The sequence below is a fragment of the Dermochelys coriacea genome, chromosome 3 (assembly GCF_009764565.3).
Source record: "Dermochelys coriacea isolate rDerCor1 chromosome 3, rDerCor1.pri.v4, whole genome shotgun sequence".
In the NCBI taxonomy this organism is placed as follows: domain Eukaryota; kingdom Metazoa; phylum Chordata; order Testudines; family Dermochelyidae; genus Dermochelys; species Dermochelys coriacea.
This window is the reverse complement of record NC_050070.1, coordinates 121,135,229-121,158,588: the sequence shown is the minus strand read 5'-3', so window position 1 is coordinate 121,158,588 and position 23,360 is coordinate 121,135,229. Positions and strand designations below refer to the sequence as shown.

At 45.0% G+C, this 23,360-nt stretch overlaps 1 protein-coding gene and 1 long non-coding RNA gene across 7 annotated transcripts in view; one reads left to right on the top strand and one right to left on the bottom strand.

The window, feature by feature from the left end:
* The window catches only part of TULP4 (TUB like protein 4), a 273,173-nt gene extending 259,587 nt beyond the window's left edge, over nt 1-13,586 (bottom strand). For 3 of the 6 annotated variants that reach the window (XM_038394356.2, XM_038394363.2, XM_038394362.2), the window contains exon 1: nt 9,124-9,441. The gene's annotated coding sequence lies outside the window, so the exon portion shown is untranslated. Of the gene's footprint in view, nt 1-8,516; nt 8,834-9,123; nt 9,442-13,352 lie in introns of those variants that run through there. The other 3 variants (XM_038394358.2, XM_038394361.2, XM_043512249.1) reach the window with 3 other exon arrangements.
* Nucleotides 616-23,241, top strand: LOC122459634. The gene is made up of 3 exons (XR_006280449.1): nt 616-754; nt 17,520-17,525; nt 23,232-23,241. It is a non-coding gene; the product is annotated as an uncharacterized LOC122459634 (long non-coding RNA).
* Nucleotides 23,242-23,360: the final 119 nt, after the last annotated feature.

Here is a 23,360-nt window from a genome sequence, read left to right as displayed (position 1 = left end):
AATTTTGAAATTCCATTTCCTGTTTGCTCAGCATGGAGAGCTCACATCACATCTTCCCAGCTGACCATGACGGCTCCATGCAGCAAATGTTCTCCCGCTTGGAGTACACCAGAGTTTTTGGATCTGCTGGGTCTGTGGGGAGAGGAGGCTGTGCAGTCCCAGCTCTGCTCCAGCTGTAGGAACTTCGATACCTACAGGTAGATTTCTTGTGGCATGTTGGGGAAGGGCCATGAACTGGACATGCATCAGTGCCGTCCAAAGATCAAGGAGCTGAGGCAGACATACCAGAAGGCAAGGGAGGCATACTGTAGCTCTGGTGCTGCACCAAAGACCTGCCACTTCTACAAAAAACTGGACACCATCCTTGGCGGCCACCCCACCTCTGCCACCAAAAGCCCTGTGGATACTTCAGGGGACTGGAGACAGTAGCCAGCAGACTCAACCTGAGGACAAAAGTGGTGGATGAGGAAATGGAGCTGGAGGATGAGGTGGGATAGGCAACAGGGTCATCCGATAGCATGGCAAGCCAGGACCTCTTCTCAATTCTGGAGGGTTCGAGTCAGTCCCAGCACTCCAGCTCTGCCACGCATGATACAGGAGAGGGGAAACTCTGGTAAGTGCTCATTTTGATTTGATACTGCTCGGTTACATGAGGTAGAACTTTCCTTTGTTTCGTTATATGCTAGAAGAGGGTTAAGGGATAGAAATGTAAAAGACTAGCACCATTTGCGTGTGCTTCCCATTCCCCTATGCAGTGGGGGCCCTGCAGAAAAGTTTGATAATGCACACCAAAATTTCATGGGAATCCTCCAGAGAGATCTCTAGGAAACTTTCCTGGAGGTACTCGCCAATCCTCTGCCGAAGGTTCCTTGGCAAAACCACTTTGTTTCTTCCCCCGCAGTAGGGAACTTTGCCACACCTATCAGCAATCATTTGTTCAGGGCCCAAAGCAGCACACAAATGAGCAGCATAGGGACCCAGTCTGAAGCCGGACACATGCAGGAGATGCATCCTTTTTTACCCTCAGGAGTGAGCTAACGGCTTCAATTAATCCACATGTGGAAAATGGTGGTAGAATATACAATAGTGTCCCTAGGTGCTTGCTGTGATCCCCTTAAAAAAAGCCACTTAGATTCTTTGCCCCATCTTGGACCTTTACCAACCCCCTGGGCCGAACTCACCATGTTGAGGGCACTTGCCGAGCTGCGTGCTTGCCAAGGGAGAGGGAGAAAGATGTATTTAACTATAAAATGATTCAATGCTGTGAATGCACTCACAACACTGCCTCTGTTTATTGTGTTTCTGCAGATGTGCCCTCAAGAGAAACCCCTTACACACCAGCAAGGCATCTCCATCAGATGAGGGGGCAACCAGAAGAAGTAAGGAGGACATGTTTAGGGGAGTGCTCCAATTGTCTGCTGCCCCAGATCATGACCACAGGGCATGGAAAGAGACAGTTAATGAAAAACTGAAAATAGGTAGCCTAGAGAGGAAGCAGGGCCCGGTGCATATTATACTGGGAGAGGAGCAAAAGATAAAACTGATGGAGGACCAAACAGAGATGCTGAAGTCCCCGACTGCGCTGCAGTCAGAAAATGTGTGCGCTCTCCTCCCCTTGCAGCCTATACAGGACTGCGTGCCATACCCTCCCCAAACTCCTCACACGCATTCCTTGCATGTTTCTGGCCCATCACAGTAGCCTTTTCACACCACCCCTTCGGACAGGTTCCCTAAGGACAGCTGGACTTGTACACAGCTATGAGAGCCTACATTAAGGGAGTGCTCTTAAATGGCATGTCCCTTGCAAGAAATCAAATGCTGCGTATTGGTTACTGCCGTTTAATAAAAATGTACTCGGAAAGAAAAATAAAGATTCGTTTTCTTTCTACATATGGTATTTGCTACTGGAATCCATACACAGAGGCAACTGGCACATTTGCAGGTTACAAATCACGCTCAGGAAGCAATCAGCACAAGGGTCATTCCAGGCAAACAAACAAACAGAACCTGGCTGAATGCATTACACAGACTACATTACTGGGGCTCATTGTCAAAAATGCTACTTCAAAGTCTCCCTGATTCAAATAGCCCTCTAATAGCCCTGGTATCTGGCTGCTCAAAATCAGTCATCAGCCTCGACACTCCACCCCTGTGGAAACTTTTCCCCCTTAGCTTCACAAATATTATGCAGAGTACACCAGGCTGCTATGACCATGGAAACAGGCTCCTCACAGAGATCTAACCTGCCATAAAGGCAGTGTCAGCAAGTTTTTAATCTGCCAAACTCACAATTAGTGGTCATTCTGCACCTGCTCAGCTTGTTGTTGAAGTGCTCCTTGCTGCTGTCAAGGTTTCTGGTTACTCCTGGGGGAATTCTGCCCCACTGCGTAATACAGAATTTGTGCAGAAATTAATGTTCTGTGCAGAATTTCTTCCCCTCCCCCTGGCCCATAGAAATGGGCTGCACTGCTGCTGGTTGCCAGTAGGGTCCGCTGAACCCGGCAATGCAAACAGAAGACCCTGCCAGGAGGAGGGGTCGAAGCTGGAAGGTTCCAGGCAGCTGCACTTTCCAGCACACCCTAAAGGAAGGAAGTGGCACACAGGAAACTCCACACAAGCCCAGGACCCAGCATCAGGCTGTTCTCCCTCTGGATCCCTGAGCTCTGGAAGGGAGAGGGTGAGTGCAAGTGTCTGGGCTGCGGGGGGTACCCCACAGCTGGGCTCTGACAATAAGGGAGTGCGGGTCTGAGCTGGGGGGTCACGCTGCGGCTGGGCTCAGGGAGGAAGGGGGCGGAGAAACAGGAACTTAGTTGTCCTACGGGTTTCTTTAACTCTCTACTCCTGGGGCAATGTTTCTTGTCTGTGATTACATAGTGTTATTCTGACAAATTATGCAGAATTTTAAAATACTGTGCACAGAATTTTTTAGTTTTTGGTACAGGAGTATCCAGTGTAAGGCTTCACGAGACACGAGAGTAAGGGGTACACTGGGTCTCCCAGGATCACTATGGGCACTTCAACATCCCCCATTGCAATCTTCTGGTCTGGAAAGAAAGTTCCTTCTTGCAGCTTTCCATACAGGCCAGTGTTCCTGAAGATGCGTGCGTCAAGCACCTTCCCTGACCACCCCGCGTTGATATCAGTGAAATGACCCCAGTGATCCACCAGCACCTGCAATACCATAGAGAAGTAGACCTTTCTATTGACGTACTCTGTCGCAAGATGGTCTGGGGCCAAAATTAGGATATGCGTGTCATCTATCGCCCCGCCGCAGTTAGGGAAACCCATCGCTGCAAAGCCATCCACTATTTCATGCACATTTCCTAGAGTCACAGCTCTTCTTAGCAGGATGGGATTAATGGCCCTCTACACTTGAGTTGCCAGCTTCCACACAACAACTACCACATGATTCTCCACCAAGACGACAGCTCTCATTTTGATGCCCTTGCGCCACAGGGCAAGGGCAAGCTACACACTACACATACAGTTCCAGAAGGTGGTTTCGCGCATTCAAAAGTTCTGCAGCTACTGCTTGTCATCCCAGAAGTGCATAACACTGCTTGTTTCCCCGAGCCCAATAGTGACAGTCCACCGTGTGCAGCTGCTCTCTAAATACCAAAAGTAACCTGAGGTTGTTTCTTTCCATGATACACAGCAGGGCAGGCACCAGGAATTCCAGTTCAGATTCGCAGCTCATGAAATACTGCATGATCAGCCACACTGTGTTCATAATACTTATCACAAGACTGGTGAGCAGTCGGCAGAGATGGCAGGCACACAGTTTACAGGGGCTGTTGAAAGACAGCACAAAACGCAGTCAGAAGCCCATGGAATGATGGGACAGAAAAAACTGCATTATGGGATGGTGAGCCTGCATCCACGATGCACTGCAATCCACTCCCCATTACCACAACTCCTAGCTGCAGGAAATGACAAGTTGCACAGTAAAATAGCTACCCACAGTGCACTCCTCGCTCTCAATGCTAAAGCACCAACTGTGGATGCACTCCACCGACACAAGGAGCATTGTGTGAACATGCTCAAGTGCTTTCATTATAATGGTTTATGATCGTCAGCATAACTTGTGTCAATTTAACCATGTAGTATAGACACAGCCTTAGTGTCATAACAAGGACTAAAGGTAGCATAACAAGGGACAAGCTGATCTGAACTTTCTAGGTACTCACTGTCTCACCGTACCCTTCTCCATAATCTCAACCAAAAATGGAAGACAAACAAATCTACAGCTGCTCAGACTATCATAGTCAAGCAATGGTTTTACATGCAAAGTTTGTATGTATGTTTCCTTACAAGAGTGTGCATTCTGCCCTCCTTAAAAGGACCTGTCAACCATTTCCACCAGTAGAGGTCCTTGTTCTTTCCTGCTATCCTTTGAAGGACACAGAACACAGACTGTGGAACAAAAAGTTATCCCAGTAACTCCAGAAATTCAGTGAACACCACCAGCATAAATTCAAATAGAGAACATCCTGCTCTGTTCCAACAGCAGTGGACATCTCAGTCTGAATCATAGCTACTTTCAGTATAAAACAGCTCAAAGTTTCCTCCCAACAGAAGGCACTTGAATCAGCCTCTGGAAGAAGGGCCTGGACTAAGCAAGCTATCCAACCCATGGAATAAATCTATTTAGCATCAGTAAAATCTCGAAGAACTTGTTTTTTGCATTCTGCACAACCCTAGTACTGCATCTTAAGCAATTTTTAGGTCACCATCAGTCGTCTTCAGCCCAGGACTCCCACCAATGCCATTCCAGCCATCTGCTCTCTTATAAATAACCATCACAAAAACCACCAACACAGTTGGTAGTGAAAACAAAATTGTTCTTACAAGACTTTTCAGATAATCCCTCTTCCCCCCTCCCCCACAACAACATTATCCTCACTCAGTGCTCTCGTATTTCATTTATTCATAGTAACAAGTATTTCCACACAAAACTCTGTATTAATAAAAAGATATTCTTGAAGCCGCAGACCTCTGGACGTAAAGATAGTGGGGCCTTCTAGTGCAATAGATAAACTAGCACTAGTAGTGAACCCAGACTATAATTTCTACAAGGGGTACTAACCCCTTTCCCAACTGAGATTCCAGGAGGCAGGCTTCCTGAACCAAAGCTCCCATGCTTCTCTGGTGAATGATGTGGTATGGTGTTAGAGTTTTATGGACTAGATATGTTCTGCACAGATATTTACTTGGTAAAAAAAAAAAGAAACATCTCTTTAGTATGCTGGCAGTATGTGATGGGCACACCAATGAAGACTGTGACCTCTCCAAGACGTGCAGCTCTGAGAAACAGAGGATTGAATCACCCCATTTTAAAATTCTTATTTGCTTTTAATAGTACCACACAGAGATTTTAGTTGTTAGAGATACAAAATAATTGTTATTCACTGTGGCTGATTAGGATTCATAACGGGAGTTCCGTATCTTTGGGATTACCCCACCCTATATACTTGTCCCATTCCTTCCTAGAAAAATTGCTACAGGTATTCTCACTTGGAAACACATGCAACTGGTGCTGGTTTACTACTATTCCATGATTAGTCAGCTAATTTAGCAGTTTTTCAATCACATAATTGCTCAGCTAATAATGACAATATTCATCTAATACATGTATTCAATAAATATGTTTTCCTAGTACTCAACCAGTTTTAACTGCTTTATCTAGTTCATTTTGTCAGATGTTGTTGGGCAAGAACCTCATGACCACATGAGCCCCTTTATGCTGAGGAAGAGGGCTGGAGCAGCATTAAAAGGCTCTAAAGGCCCCACATCTATCCAGAGAAGGGATTCCTTTGATGCAGGCACTGATGAAGACAGCTGTAAGCCTGCCTTCTGACTAGCTCCGCTGAAGGAACTGCACATTTAAAAAAAAAAAAAAAAATCATGACAGACCAACCTAATTTCCTTATTTGGCAGGGTTACTGGTCAAGTGGATGGGGAGATATTATCTTATCACCAATAAAGTCCTAAATGAAGCAATTCTTAAAATGCACTTATACTGTACTTTGTGATAATCAGGTGTAAGGAATATCCCAATGGAAAGTGATGGTTGGAAACAGAGCAATAATTCGAGAACACATATATAACACATCTAGCATCAAAAGGCGTTCATGGAGCAGATTTACATCAAAGGAGAAATGAAGACATAGGTGCAAGATTCTATATCCCTAGCTCTCTACAACTTTTGGGAAAGATTGGGAAGTGAGGGAAGATTGAAAGTGAGGGAACACAAGCAGTTAGCTGGATGCTGAACATGCCTCTCTGCTCGAGTAAACACCCATCCCAGGTTCACCCCTTTGTCTGACAAATGAACTCAGGACCATTTTCAAAACTCACTTGACAGCCATGCTCCTCTGCAACTGAGGTGGCAGCCTGCTCCGTTGTAACTTTTGGTACTTTAATGGGGCCCATTCTTAACTAGTTCCCCACTCCTCAGCACCAAGATCAGATCACTTCTGCCCACTTCTCCCATGGTGCCCCCTTCCACCATCAGGCAGTGAAGTCTGTCCTACCTAGCATAACTCATTAGGCCAGGCTTTCCTTCCAGCCTGGATGTGCAAGGGGTAATATGTAGTTTCAAACATCACAAAAATCACTTTCATAATCAGTTGTAAATGGATTTTAATTTGAAGACTGATTATATTGAGCAGAACGATGGTCTTGTGGCTACAACACAAGGATGGCAGTCAAAAGAGCTGGGTTCTATTATTGGCCCTGCCCCAAACTTCCAGTATTGGTTTTGGGCAAGTCATTTAATCTCTCTCTGTCCCTCAGTTTTATCATCTGTAAAACGTTAATTGAAATCACACTAATATTTTTGTGGGTGTACATTAATACTGAATCATTTAAACATACATTTTAACTTTGGATTTTTTCCTTCTCTCAACTCACTGTATGTTGTCCCTACTGAACTACATCATCAGGCTGAAGTTCACTTCAAGAACTATTCAGTAGTTTAAAATCTAGTAATCATATGTTTGTTCTAAAATCCTTACACAACAATGAAGTAGGTGAGAACAACTTTCACACTCTGTACAAAAGGGACTAAAAAGTGTAGCATGAAAATCTTTCTCCATGAACAAGTCAGTCACAGCAATTAGCTAGCTTCCAGGTTTACAACCCAGAACACAAAACATTTCAAACCTGGTTTGTTTTTAAACTGCTATTTCACAGAAAACTGATGGACACATTTCTAATTAAGGTCTCACCTTAAATAAAAAATAAGCAATTTTATATAGTTGCACTTTGTTTGCTGTTTGTACTATAAACTAAAAAACAGGTCTATTACTGCGACCTTTACTCATAAAAGTAATCTAGTTGAGTGCAATTAGTAAGGACTACTGGCATGATGAAGGGTTCCAGGATCAAACCCAGAGCTAATATCTCTGAGGTTCACCAAGATTTTACTGTTATGGAAAAAAAATAGCTTTTAACAATTTTATTACAACAATTCTACCAAAATTCTTAATTTAATGAAAACTTCATTTTATTCTATTCATAAATCACCCTTTTATACAAACTATTTTTATTTAAATTGAAAAACTGATCACTAGATATTCAGGGTCCATGCTTTACTCATATAATCATCTCCAAAGCTGTAAATCTTTTAAAAATGGGTTATGATAAAGCACTTGCTATTTTGATGCTATACAGTGAATATCATTCAGCAGATTCTTTCAGTTCTAATCTTAAATTTCACAACCAGTCTGTGAAGTCTGGCATTTAAAATCTCTCTCTCTAGTTTACAGCTCTGATACACACAAACCCCAGTTGTACATAATACTTATTAAAACCTCTAATTTGAAAACATTGTGTGGGGTGGCTCATGAATGGGTATTCCTTGGGCAGGCATACTTCAGCCTGGAAGAATGGACTTGCCTTCAAGAGTATATGACTGCAGTTACATTTTTAAAGTACAAATTTAAGAAACCAGTTCTCTCTTCTAGAGACCTCGTATTCAAATATTAAGTGCTGAACGGGCAAATAATTCCTGCACTTTTCAGGACATCATGCTCAAGCATGTGCCCTGGACATGGGCATTTACTGAACCCTTCAGTATACCCATACCAGAAAACAGAAGAAGGAAAAGGAATTACAGTTGCTAGGCAAATTCCCCCCATCCTTCTGTACATTTCCAAACCCCAGAGTGAAAGAAGGTCATGGACAAAAACCTAGTGTTACAGATACTGCATGGAAGACTAGAGCTGACACAGGATCACATTACTACAGCTTCCCACACACACCAGCACAAAAGCACCCGCTTGCTCACTGTATCCCATCCTCCCCCACGGTTTCTAGGTGCAAGTTACCACCAGAAATGTCCTTACAAAGAGCTTCAAAGTGCGGGACTAGCACCATTTAAAAACAAGAGAGATGAGGGCATAGGAAGCAATACAGTTTATTAGAGGAAGAGAAATGCCCAAACAGAGCTACCCAGATGTCCATTGCATCTAGAACCGCAGGTAGAGGAGATTAGCCTGAGAAACAAATTCTACCACCCCCAACTGGTCTCTCCTTCCCTTAGTCTGGGTAGTAGTGGTCCGAGGAGAGTGGAGGAGGAGGTCTCTCCTTTCCAGGACACTAATTTGGAGCACCAATCACACTGCTGACAAAATGTGGTGGCGGCTGCTGCTGAAGCAGAAGCTTGTCTGTGACCACCCAGCACCGAGCAGCCCGGGTCCCGAGCGCCCCTCATCTCCGCGGCTAGCCCATGCATTTCACACCCACCGCCAGAACAAAAGAAAAACAGATCCGGAGCCGCCTGCCTCGGTGCGTGTGACAGCCTCACCCGGGGAGCCGGCTGCTCCCTGAGCCACCCCCTCCGCGCTCCCCCCCTTTGCACAGGAGGCAAACTCGGCGAAGCGACCAGCACAGATTCCCCCCCCCCCCCGCCGCCGCCGCCGCCGCCGCCTCCCAGCCGCGTGCGGGGGCAGGCGCGGGGGGCCCGCCAGCTGCAGCCCTGCTCCAGCCCCGGCGCCCACAGACAGCCCCGGCGCTGCCCTCCCCCGGGGCGAGCCTCCCCCTCCAGCCCAGGCGCTGGCCATCGCCGCTGCTCTCGCTCTGCCCCGCCCAGGGTCATGCCCCACGCACCCCCCAGCTTACCGCTCCCGGGCGCGGAGCAGGCGGCGGCCACCCTCTGGCCGCTTCCCTCCAGCCCCAGCCCCAGCCTCAGCCTGCCCCCGCCCGCAGCCCAGCGTCTGGGGCTGGCTCCCGTCTCCGTCTCCCCCTGCTACTGAGGCGGCTGCAGCTGGGCCTGGCTCCGCCTCCACGTGATGCAGCCACATGACCCAACACACTTCCCCGGGCCCCGGCGCCTTTCCCGCCCCTCGGCCTCCCGCAGTGGCCGCGGCCGGAGCTGCCCGCGTCCAGGTGGGGCTGGCCGCGCGTCCGGCCGGCGTGCCAGGGCTCACCCCGGGAAATAGCTCCACGCTGCCTGGCAACAGCCTGGCGTTTGGCTGGGACAGGAGCCCGCCATCAAGGACAGGAGGCAAACTTGGACGTGCCGGCAGCCGGCTATTGCTAACCCCACGTATTGCAAAATCACCGCTCTGCCTACTCCTCCCCCCCAAAAAACATAGTGGCCTAAAACTTAAAAATAATGTTAGGGTCTTTTGTATGCGATGTTGGTGCATAGAGTTTTCCCATCTTCAAGGCATGCTGCCTTCAGAGCTAGAAACTTAGGTGTTAAAAAAAAAAAGTGAGGGCTCAGATTCCTATGCCCTCATCCTGAGCCCCTGTGGAGCTTTAAGAACCCCCCCCCACCATTATAAGACTTGCAGTAAAATGATGAGCAACACAATGCTGCAACCTTGCTTTTGTGTTTCCCTTCCGATCACCTCCCATTCAGCTGTGTGTGCCTGAACTCACAAGGCCCTGTTTGTTTTTTAACAAACCCTAGTCTCTCATTTGCAGAGTGAGGACTTGTCTGAGCTACCGCTTAAGTCAATGTAACTAACGTCACCCGGGTGTGAAAAAGCCACCCCCTGAGCAATGCAAGTTACATCATCACTTTAAAGCAGTGTCTAAAACGCGCTATGCCAGCAAGACAGCATCTCCCACTGACATAGCTTCTGCCCCTCATTGAGGTGGAGTAATTATATCAATGGGAGAGCACTCTCCCATCAGCATAGCTCATCCTTCACCAGCTATGCTATATTGGTGCTGCTGCATCAATGCAGCTGCGCCCATGTAATGCAGTAGCGAAGACAAGCCCCCAGTGGAACGCTCTGACTGGTCGCGTTGAGGCCTCAGTCTGGTAGCCTGCTACAGTTACCCAGAGAGTTGGGAACTACTTTTTTAGGGAACATTTGAGAAAAAGGCTGTGAGCAGTTTCTCTCCAAACCTCCATCCCCAAAGACAAAAAGATCACAGTAAAGGTGAAGGTAAACAGCTCTTCTGCTGGAAACTCCCTTCATAGACAATCTCCCTCCCTCAGCATGTATCCAGGTTCATCAATATTTTGATTGTGAAATATGGGACATTTCCCTTATCTCTTGTGAATCAGAAACACTACAAATGACAGCTGAAGATAACCCTTTGCACCTAAAGAATAAAGTTGGTAATGGGACACAGGGCCTTTCATCTTGAGGACAGCAGTTGGTGTCCAGGTTACGGCCCTTCTTTGCTACAAAAGCAGGAGGCTCATTAACCAGTATAAAACATAGTGTAGTAGACAGAATCTGAACTGTTTGCTGAAACCAGGCTGTGAGCATATGCCCCTTCCTCAGAGGTGATCAAGAAAAAGCCAGAACATAAAAAGGAGCTAAATACTTCCTTGCTGAAGAGAGGGAAGAACGAATTGTAACTCTCAGAGAGATAGAGAGAGAGAGAGAGACTACCTATATAAGTGATGCTCAGGCCTCCGTGGTTCAGGACCCAAATTAGCAATCAACATTACCCAAAATAGCCACAGTAATACAAATATATATATATAGATAGATAGATAGATAGATAGATATATATATATATATATAGATAGATAGATAGATATAGATATAGATATAGATATATTGCACACACTAATTTTATTATATATATATTTTATATAAAAATAAATTCTTACAGCAAAATGACCAACCAAGTATTATTTTATCAACTACAATTGGTTAATAACATAGTGAAAGTATCCTGATTGGATAATAATTAAATACTGTTTACTATGTGCTACAAACAATCGCAGGAGACCCATTAAAGAGCTACTTGTGGCTCATGAGCCTCAGTCTGTGTATCACTGACCTAAATGCTGCAGTTGTTTCTCTCTTCATGATTTAAAGAGTCAGCTAACTGGGAAAGCAATGCTGATAGAGAATGTACACCCCAATTGCAGATTTCTAGAATAGCTAGGCAACCAGAAAGCGAGGCAATATTAAAACAAGGGACCTGAATTCCCACCTTTCTGAGATTTAGCCAAATAGCCAGAGAGTTCCAGAACTAATGCCAGCTGTGGTATGTATTTGAGTTAGTCAGATTTTTTTTTTGTTCTATTCTTAAGATAACTATCTAGTTTTGATTAGGACATACTTCCTGTGCTTGAGATTTACTACCACATTAGGAAGAGCTAAGGCTTTAGCCTAAGGAGGAAGAATAGTACTGCGAATGAAGAACTGTGCTTGTTAGCAAGAGATCAGGGTTATGTTCCTCAGTGTGCTACAAAATGCTTGCACAAAAAGACTAAGTGATTTTCCCCCAGGAGTACAATAGGCATCAGGAATAATACTGTTCTAGTTTACGAGATACCATAAAGTTTCATTCATTAAGGCGTGTTGGATTGTCCAATGCTACAGTGACAAACATCATAGAAGTGACAGGTTTCAGAGTAGCAGCCGTGTTAGTCTGAATTCGCAAAAAGAAAAGGAATACTTGTGGCATCCTAGAGACTAACAAATTTATTTGAGCATAAGCTTTGCTCAAATAAATTTGTTAGTCTCTAAGGTGCCACAAGTACTCATCATAGAAATGCTTACCAAAAAGAATAAGGTTCTAACCTGGTTTGCAAAACAATTAGGTCCTCTCAATACTACACATTTTAACAGTGTTTAACCAGGTCAGGGGACAGCTATGCTGTAAACAGGTGCCTTTCCTCAGTTTGTTTGTTTTTTTAAGCTGTTGTAGCTGGATGCTTAATCATTACCAAAAGTTGTTACCATCTGGTAGCTGTTCATTGGCTTCTGTGAAATGAGTTGGTGACCTCCAAGGTACACACTTCATGAAAGCCACCATTGTCAAGTGTGCAGATGACACAGACTGTAGGAGTGGTAAATAATGAAGAGAACCGATCACGGATACAGAGCAAGCTGGATTATTTGGTAAACTGACTGCAAACAAACAATATATGTTTTAATACAGCCAAATACATCTAGATCAGTGGTTCTCAAACTATGGGGCAGATCTCCCAAGGGAGGTGTGGGAATGTGTCAAGGGAGGCATAAGATTTTTTTTTAAAAAAAAGCTCTAATGGTCAGGGCCTGGTGGCTGGGGCTTGTGCTGAAGGGTCATGCACACCTGGGAGGTGGGGACATGGGATAAATGGGACAGCCGGAGCACCGTCACCCAGGAGCTGACAACCGGAGCCCTGCTGCCCAGGCTCAGGCTCTCCTCAGAGATCTCCCCAGATCCCTCACCAGGAGGCAGACCAAGCTCGGGCTCGCATTTCCCCCTTCCTTCAAGCCCTCACCAGGAGGAGGCCATGGAGCTCCAGCTCTCAGCTCCGTGGTTGCAGCAGCAGAACAGAAGGAAGGCAAATGGGTGCAAATATCAATTTTGCTATTGCCACCCTTACTACTGCTGCTAGCATGGCACTGCTTTCAGAGCTGGGTGCCTGGCCAGCAGCCATTACTCTCCACTCTACCTTCAGAGTTGGGCAGTGGAATATGTACTTTGGGGTGGTATAAAGGGGCTAAGCCAGGGCTTGACCCCCTCCGGGGCAGTGGGGAGCCACACCAGCTTGCTACACACACGTAGCTTTGGGGAATTTGTCCAGCCATCAGAGTCTCCCTTGGCAGCCCTTGCAGTAACTGACCTGAGCACCGTAGGTCTGGGCCCTGCGTCAGGGCAGGGCATCAAATAGTCAGTAGCTCAGGCAAGGGCTGAGCAACACAGCATGTGTGAATTAGCCCAGGCCTCCAAGGACCTGGAAGATGGGAGACTGCTACGCACAAGTTGGGTGACGGGGGGGGGGGGGACACAGGCCCACCCACTCCATTGCATCCCAGCCTGGTGCTGGGTCAGTGGGGATCCTGACTGCAACACACTGACATGGGTTCTGGCAGAGTCACAGCCAGACTAGGGTCGGCTGTCCCCGGGCTGCTTCCTAACTCCCCTCCTTCTGGTACCTGGGTCGCAGCAGTGCTCTCCAGGGGATCCAGCACCATGGGTTCCTCAGGGCAGCGAGCAAGCAGCAGGTCTGGTAACTCCCCTGGATAGCAGGTGCAGGGCAGGTCCGGTAACTCCCCTGGATGGTGGGCGCAGGGGAGGTCCGGCCAATCTTGGGGTGGACCTGGAGCCGTGGGATTTTCCCAGTTGCAAGCTAGGCTGGCTACATCCAGCCTCCCTGGTGGCTAGTCCTCTAGTGAGCGCTGAGGGCCCCGCCTTTATACTTCCAGGTCGCGCCTTTCTGCTTCTGGGTCACCACCTGTCCCTCTGAGGGGCGGGCTCAAAGCTTCCTGGCTCCGTCCACTCTGGTGGTTGGAGGGGCTCGATCCTCGATCGATCCTCGATCCTCCCCGGGGCGGCGGGGAGTCATACCACCTTGCTACAGCGGGACACAAAACTGACTAGAGACACAAAGAAGGGGAGCGCAATCAAATACATTTGTGAACCACTGAACTAGATACATACATCTATGAACAAAGAATGCAGGCCATGCTTATAGGATGGGGGACTCTGTCCTGGGATGCAGTGACTTTGAAAGGGACTTGAGTGTCATGGTGAATAATCAGCTGAACATGAGCTTCCAGTGAAAAACTGTAGCTAACAGAGCAAGTGTGATCCTTGGATGTATAAATGGGAGTATCAAGTAGGACGGTAGGGGCCCTCGGGGGGGCTTCCAGCAGGTTCCAGGGGGTCTGCCAAAATAAACCTGAGAGCAGGGCTAGTAATAGACGCTCTGGGGCACAGGGAAGAAAGCCCAAGCCCAAGCCCAAGCCCAAGCCCTGCCACCTGGGGCTGAAAGCCAAAGACTGAGCAACTTAGCTTCGCGGGGACCCCTGTGGCATGGGGCTCTGGGCAATTGCCCTGTTTGCTACACCCTAATGCCAGCCCTGGCTTTTAATCTACTGCATATACAGAAAACCGGTTGTTGTGGCACAGGTGGGCTATAGAATTTTTATAACACGTTGCAGGGGGCCTCAGAAATAAAAAGATTGAGAACCCCTGAAGTAGGAGATTGTATTACCTCCGTATTTGGCACTGGTCTGACTGCTTCTGGAATACTGTGTCCAATTTTGGTGTCCACAGTTCAAGAGGGATGTTGAGAAATTGGAAAGGATTTAGAGAAGATCCAGGAGAATGATTAAAGGATGGGAAAACATGCTTTATAGTGATAGATTCAAGGAGCTCAATCTATTATTTAACAAAGAGAAGGTTAAGGGTGACTTCATCATTCTCTAAGTACCTGCCTGAGGAACAGAAATTTGATAATATAGGGCTTTTCAATCTAGAAGACAAACATATAACATGATCCAATGACTGGAAGCTGAAGCTAGACAATTCAGACCAGAAATAAGTCTACAATTTTTAACAGTTAAGGTAATTAACAAGTGGAACAATTTTTCAAGGTCTGGAGTGGATTTTCCATCACCAGAAATGTTTAAATCAAGATGGGTTTTTTCTAAAAAGATATGCTCTAGTTCAACAAGAATTATTTTGGAGAAATCTTATGACCGGTGTTATACAGGAAGTCGGACTAGATCAGTGGTCCCCAGACTGGGGCATGCCTCCCTCCCCAGTGGGGTGTGGAGGAACATTCCGGGGGCTACGTGACAAGGGCCAGTCTAGCCCCCAAGGAGTGCAGGACGGGAGTCCCACCTAGTCCCGCTCTGCCTGCAGCCCAGCTCCAGCCCCAGCCTCAGCTCCATTCTAGCCCCTGCTCCACCCCCAGCCCAGCTCTGCCTCTAGCCCAGCTCCTCCCCCAACCGCCGTTCTGCCCCCAGCTCTGCCGTCAGCCTAAGCTTCTCTACTGAGCTAATTGTGCAGTAATGGAGGGGGGGCCACAGACAGATTCCATTACTGGTAAGGGGGGCGCTACAGGAAAAGTTTGAGCACCACTTGGCTAGATGATCACAATGGTTCCTTCTGACTTTATAATCTATGTAATAAATCCCTGTTGCAAAACAGATAAAATCACTCCATAGAGTGCAGCTGGAACGAGAAGCCAGGTCCTTCAGCTTCCACTTTACAAGGCTCTACCACTTGAGCAAAAACCTGAAGTAGCAGCCTCTGTTAGCTGGTACCAGTATGGTCTCTAAGCTGTTCTATAGGCCAGTCACTAGAGAGCGATGCTGCTCCCTCATTCTGTAAGCACAAAGCCAGGTCACCATTGGGGAAACATTGTGAAGTTGGTAAAAGAGCCTTGTACTAGTACTGCCTTTCTTGTACCTGTTTTGTGGCTAAACTGGAGACTTCTGTGTCTTGAGGGTTGTCACACAGGTACATTTAATGAGCACATAATTCACACCCAAAACATATTTTAAAGTTAAAAATAAATAATAAGAGCTAGAGAAAACCCAAGAGAATACTGACTTCCCCTTCCTCCCTAGATTCTGTAATTAATCCCTTTCTCCAGTGCAATAATTCTGACCTCAGATAATGATTTACTACATGATAGAGCAGTTTGGTCTAAAAGTTTATTGGCACAGGTTTGGCATTGAAAAATTTCTCAGAGTTGATGAAGCCACAACTTAGTTGAGTAGATTACCTCAAATGAGTGTCAATAAAATCTTCATACCACACCATCGTTATTTGGTTTATGCCTCATATTAAAGCTATTTTAGATATGTTTCAGCAAGTTTCTTTTAAGCTCATCATCATTTTTATCAGTTACCTGAATCAAACTCTGGAGTGAAAAAGTTATTCACAAAATGTTATAGATTTATGGAAAAGTTTTATAAGCTAATTTTCAGCAATCATAATGTTGTGATTTTAAGGTCAAAGACACATGAGGTAACATCCTACCTACTCTTCCAAAAAGGATGCTGAGATCTTCAATGAACACTTTTGTTTTCTTTTTTACCCCCAGGAGAGCACCTCCAGTACTAGTGTCCTTTTCACCAGCCTAACACATTGATTCAGTGATGACTCAGAGGGAAGAATGCCATGTATTGAGTCAACATCACAAATTTCAGCCTTATTTAGCTGTTTCTTGGCAGTCTCTCATCCAAATACTGACCCATCCCAACATTGCTTAGCTGGGAAGAGCTGACAGGAGCATAAACACAAGGTAACATGACCACAGTTATTGCATGGACTATGATTACATGCTGGAAGCAACAAAGTAAATGCTGGCTTCTACAAAAGTCATTTAGGGCTTAATTGTGTCTTTAAGGCATAGTTGGCACAGGGACAGTGTGAAGTGATACTGCCTCAGAAGAAACTCTAGGAGGAGCTCAGCCCTAGGGAAACAGAATGCCTCCTAGAGCTCCCCAGTATGCAGTTGGAATGCATCCACTGCTACATGCATTTAAAGGAGCGCAGCATAGTCGCTCTAGTCATTTTGTGGGCTGGTTTGGAGCATGGGCAATATCCTCCTAAAGGCAGGGACTACAGCTATGCCTGGCCTTTATGTGGGCCACACACAAAAGGCAGAGATCTCCTTGCACACAGAACAAGTCAAAGTTCCCTTGAGCCAATGGCACATCAAGCCGACATAGTTCATGCATGTCAGTTTCATAGCCATAGTAAACAAGGAAGTGATATGGCCAGTATCACATCCAACCTCCTTTGCCCTAACCCAAGGGATCAGGTACCAATTTTGCAGCTGGGTGAACTGGAAATGGCCTTTTAATGCAAGATCAAGCAAGATGCAAATGTTGACCTTCAGCATTGTAGCCCAGCACCTTAATCACTCAGCCATCACATCTCATAAAATCTGCTTAAAATCCAACTCAGAGAGAATGTACCTTTTTAGAGTTTAGAACACTTGTGCATGCAGTTGCCTGTCTTCATTTGTTTGGGCGTGTAGCAGTGGTTTATCTGGTCTGGACTCTCATTCTGCCATAGCCTCAATTTACTCATCTCTTGGCTTCTCCATCCTAGACTAATAGGCCCCTCTGGTGCTCCTATGCTAGAATCTTCAGTGCTTTGCTGGCACTGAGGTGATTTAATGTCCCAGCTAAGTAATAGAGTTCACCCTTTTCAGAGCATAAATAGAAGTCCCAAACAAAGACTAAAATGAAGTTAACACAATTTATCCTGCCCCTTGTCAACAGGCATCCCAGTCCTCCATCAAGGGCCTCTTCCTCTTGCCCTCTCTTCAGGGACTACAAACCCTCACCTTTCCCCAGGCTACAGTTTCCAAGCCCTCCTGGGATCCAAATAATTCCTTCCTCTTTTTAACAGGGCTGCTGCTCCACCTTGCAAGGTGGCAGCACAAGGGAGTTCCCAAGTCCTCCCTCCACTACTGGCCACCAGCTCTAGGATCCTGTATTATTGGACTACCCAATCTATTGTGTGTCTGCCTTTGAGCTGGAAGTGTAAATTCCAGCTTAAGGTGACATACCTTTGCTAACTCTGATCCACTAACATGCTAAAAATAGTGTAGTTGTGTTGGTGCTTTCACCCCTGAGTATGTACCTAGCATCTTGGACAGGTGTGTATTTGGGGTAGCTAGCCCCTCCTGATACAGCTGCACTACTTTTGGCACGCTAGGTGGATCAGAGCTAGAGTGAGTATGTCTCCTCAAGCTGGAATTTACATCTTCAGCTTGCTGCGTAGACACATCCTTAGCCACCCAAGTTCTCGTGCTGTCTTTTCCTATGGCAACCATCTTGTGGCTTCCCCAAGTTAGGAACCCCCTTTCCAACTTGCCTATCTAGGCTTCTTTGCTATTCCCAAGCTTGGATGCTGAAGCACTCACTCCCAGCTTTGAGCTCTCTTCTCCACTGTGGCAGAATAGCTTACCCAAACAGCCATCACACACCTTTGAACCTCCCCTCCTGACTGTACAAAGGGTATTCTCATATTTCCCAGCAGGCCTGGTTCTCACTCACATGTTCCCTCATCGCATGCCCCTTGCACTTTGAGAAGGAATCTAGTCACAGGAGCCAGCTCACCCTGTGATAGTGCAGTTACTATAACAGGGCATGACAGCAGATTACAAAACCCATTTGCACAAGTGCAGTTGTGCAGTAGTGCTGGAACTAGGGGTGCTGGGTGTGCTGCCGCACCCCCTGGCTTGATGTAGTAATAACAAACACTAAATACATAGTTTCCATCAGCAGCACACCCACTATAAACATTGTTCCAGCACCCCTGCAATTGTGGGTGCATGTTTTGCATGTGCAATTGTTTCCTTTTCAAAAAAGAACATTAAAATAAGAATCAGCATCCTTTTTATAGTTCCCACTCACCCTCTTCATAGCTGGGACATTTCGCTTTCCTCTCGGACCCTCTCTTTCTCCTCAAGGCATTTTTAATTTCAGACTTGGTCTTTTTCCTCAGTTGTTCTTTTACCTTTAATGTTTGCTTCCCCATTCACTCTCTCTCTTGCTCTCCCCATTGCTCATTTCTAAAACACCAGATTAGTCCTCTCAGGATGGAGACCAGAACACAGGTCCTGCTCACCCTCCAAATGCAAGTAATGGGTGTGTTTCAAAAGGCAACAGTGTAAGTTTACAGGCATCAATCTGAGCTGAGAGCTGTATGTAGTCTTTTTTCCAGTGAAAATTTGATTTTATAGATGAAGTCTATAACAGGTTTAGAGTAGCAGCTATGTTAGTCTGTATCCGCGAAAAGAACAGGAGTACTTGTAGCACCCTAGAGACTAACAAATTTATTAGAAAGCTTATGTTCTAATAAATTTGTTAGTCTCTAAGATGCCACAAGTACTCCTGTTCTTTTTACCTAATGCAGAGATTGCAGACTGACCTTTTTGTCCCATGTCAGAAAGTAATGGAGGGGTGTCTTTTGAGACTCTAACCTCAGGTTTATTTTCCTTCTCACAGTGAACACTACAAGTAAGGCTCCATTCTAACTTCCACCCCATCCCCACTCCGGATTTCATTCATATCTTTCTCCAAAATGTCCTGTTTGGGGATAGAGCTTTCCAGGCTTTATCTTAGCCCAAAGGTGATTTCATTTAAGATGGAGCTAAACTGGTTTAGATGATTAAGATAAATCCTTTCTTGAGTTATGAGGGCAAAAAAGACACTCTTTCCCGCTGTCAAAATGCCATGATTTCTTGTTGTGGTTAAATAACTCAAAGCAGTTGAAGGAAACAAGTTCAACATTGTCATGTAGCTATAGCTACACTTAGGCCCCAGTTATGCAAAGTAATTTGACTTGATTTCAGTGGGACTACTAAAATGCATAAAGTTATACATGCCTAAATGTTTGCAAGAATTGGGGGCCTTAGCATCAGAAATCTCAGCAAATTTTATTTTTAAAAAGTATAAAGGATTAAAATTATATGTTTATTTATGTGTAATAGAAAAAATGATTTGCTCTTGATTCAGGCTAAAGGTGCACTGCAAGGAAAATCTTTGTACCCACGTTTGCCTGTTTATGAGGTATTACAAACTGCCTCAATGCTTTTGTTTTTAAACAGGCTGTTTTTCTGCTGGTTTTCTTTTCTTTTTTTTTTTAATAACAGAATGAGCAGGTCTTGATTCTTGTGCTTTTTGCAGATGACCTCTTCGAGGACTGAGCAGGATGGTACTGTCACAATAACCAGAAACCTGAGCTGCTGGCTCCCAGCCTCAGTAGAGGGGAAACGGGCTGTTGAATTACATTCTGCCTGAGATTTCGTTCTGAGCCCCTTAGAAGACCAGGATAAAACTCATGGGTTGGGGAAAGGGGTCTTTTTTGAATTTTCATGAAAATCCATGAATTTGCAATTCTTGTTTCTCTTTGAGGGAACACAGACCCTCAGTGGGCTGCCTAACTTATAGATGCCTATCCAAGCTGCCTATGGGTGGCAGAGCTGCCCAGGATTGCTCTGTGGACCTACCCCCTCCTGTTCTGAGCATGCACCCTATGCCATGACTTGAAGAGGTTTTTTTTTGAAAGACTATGGTTGTCTTGCTTGGTTCCAGTGCTGAGGGAATTCTCCCCCAGCAGATCTGGGACTTTCATGACCTCTTTACACAGCACAAGGGAGAATCCCTACCTCTGTTTAATCCCCTTTGGGGACCAGATTCTGATACCCTTACGCTGAGTAGCGCCTACCAGTTCTGATTTTGTTTGTGTCAAAACTTGGTAGAGTCAGAGTTAAAGTCTACTATTAGATACTAGTCTAATAGGTTATACTGGCTGTAGAATGACTGTGCCTAATAGGGTACAAAATGTGAGTGAGGCCAAACAGCAAAAATTAAGATGTTTGTACACCAATGCGAGGAGCCTAGGTAACAAAATGGAGGAACTAGAGTTACTGGTGCAGGAAGTGAAACCAGATATTATAGGGATAACAGAAACATGGTGGAATAGTAGTCATGACTGGACTACGGGTCTTGATGGGTATGTGCTCTTTAGGAAAGACAGAAACAAAGGTAAAGGTGGTGGAGTAGCATTGTATATCAATGATGAGGTAGAATGTAAAGAAATAAGAAGCAATGCAATGGATAAGACAGAGTCCATCTGGGCAAAAATTACATTGGGGAAGATAACTAGTAAAGCCTCTCCTACGATAGTGCTTGGGGTGTGCTATAGACCTCCGGGATCTAATTTGGATATGGATAGAGCCCTTTTTAATGTTTTTAATAAAGTAAATACTAATGGAAACTGCGTGATCATGGGAGACTTTAACTTCCCAGATATAGACTGGAGGACCAGTGCTAGTAATAATAATAGATTTTCCTAGATGTGATAGCTGATGGATTCCTTCATCAAGTAGTTGCTGAACCGACTAGAGGGGATTCCATTTTAGATTTAATTTTGGTGAGTAGCGAGGACCTCATAGAAGAAATGGTTGTAGGGGACAATCTTGGCTCAAGTGATCATGAGCTAATTCAGTTCAAACTAAATGGAAGGATTAACAAAAATAAATCTGCAACTAGCGTTTTTGATTTCAAAAGGGCTGACTTTCAAAAATTAAGGAAATTAGTTAGGGAAGTGGATTGGACTGAAGAACTTATAGATCTAAAGGTAGAGGAGGCCTGGGATTACTTTAAATCAAAGCTGCAGAAGCTATCGGAAGCCTGTATCCCAAGAAAGAGGAAAAAATTCATAGGAAGGAGTTGTAAACCAAGCTGGATGAGCAAGCATCTTTGGGAGGTGATTAAGAAGAAGCAGAAAGCATACAGGGAGTGGAAGATGGGAGAGATCAGCAAGGAAAGCTACCTAATTGAGGTCAGAACATGTAGGGATAAAGTGAGACAGGCTAAAAGTCGAGTAGAGTTGGACCTTGCAAAGGGAATTAAAACCAAAAGTAAAAGGTTCAATAGCCATATAAATAAGAAGAAAACTAAGAAAGAAGAAGTGGGGCCGCTAAACACTGAGGATGGAGTGGAGGTTAAAGATAATCTAGGCATGGCCCAATATCTAAACAAATACTTTGCCTCAGTCTTTAATAAGGCTAAAGAGGATCTTAGGGATAATGGTAGCATGACAAATGGGAATGAGGATATGGAGGTAGATATTACCATATCTGAGGTAGAAGCGAAACTGAAACAGCGTAATGGGACTAAATCGGGGGGCCCAGATAATCTTCATCCAAGAATATTAAAGGAATTGGCACCTGAAATTGCAAACCCATTAGCAAGAATTTTTAATGAATCTGTAAACTCAGGAGTAGTACTGAATGATTGGAGAATTGCTAATATAGTTCCTATTCTTAAGAAAGGAAAAAAAAGTGATCCGGGTAACTACACGCCAGTTAGTTTGACATCTGTAGTATGCAAGGTCCTGGAAAAAATTTTGAAGGAGAAATTAGTTAAGGACATTGAAGTCAATGGTAAATGGGACAAAATACAACATGGTTTTACAAAAGGTAGATCGTGCCAAACCAACCTAATCTCCTTTTTGGAAAAAGTAACAGATTTTTTAGATAAAGGAAATGCAGTGGATCTAATTTACCTAGATTTCAGTAAGGCATTTGATACCGTGCCACATGGGGAATTATTAGTTAAATTGAAGAAGATGGGGATCAATATGAACATCAAAAGGTGGATAAGGAATTGGTTAAAGGGGAGACTGCAACGGGTCCTACTGAAAGGAGAACTGTCAGGTTGGAGGGAGGTTACCAGTGGAGTTCCTCAGGGATCGGTTTTGGGACCAATCTTATTTAATCTTTTTATTACTGACCTTGGCACAAAAAGTGGGAGTGTGCTAATAAAGTTTGCAGATGATACAAAGCTGGGAGGTATTGCCAATTCGGAGAAGGATCGGGATATTATACAGGAGGATCTGGATGACCTTGTAAACTGGAATAATAGTAATAGGATGAAATTTAATAGTGAGAAGTCTAAGGTTATGCATTTAGGGATTAATAACAAGAATTTTAGTTATAAGTTGGGGACGCATCAATTAGAAGTAACGGAAGAGGAGAAGGACCTTGGAGTATTGGTTGATCATAGGATGACTATGAGCTGCCAATGTGATATGGCTGTGAAAAAAGCTAATGCAGTTTTGGGATGCATCAGGAGAGGCATTTCCAGGAGGGATAAGGAGGTTTTAGTACCATTATACAAGGCACTGGTGAGACCTCACCTAGAATACTGTGTGCAGTTCTTGTCTCCCATGTTCAAAAAGGATGAATTCAAACTGGAGAAGGGCTACTAGGATGATCCAAGGAATGGAAAACTTGTCTTATGAAAGGAGACTTAAGGAGCTTGGCTTGTTTAGCCTAACTAAAAGAAGGTTGAGGGGAGATATGATTGCTCTCTATAAATATATCAGAGGGATAAATACAGGAGAGGGAGAGGAATTATTTCAGCTCAGCACCAATGTGGACACAAGAACAAATGGGTATAAACTGGCCACCAGAAAGTTTAGACTTGAAATCAGACGAAGGTTTTTAACCATCAGAGGAGTGAAGTTTTGGAATAGCCTTCCAAGGGAAGCAGTGGGGGCAAAAGATCTATCTGGTTTTAAGATGCTACTTGATAAGTTTATGGAGGAGATGGTATGATGGGATAATGGGATTTTGGTAAGTAATTGATCTTTAAATATTCAGGGTAAATAGGACTCAT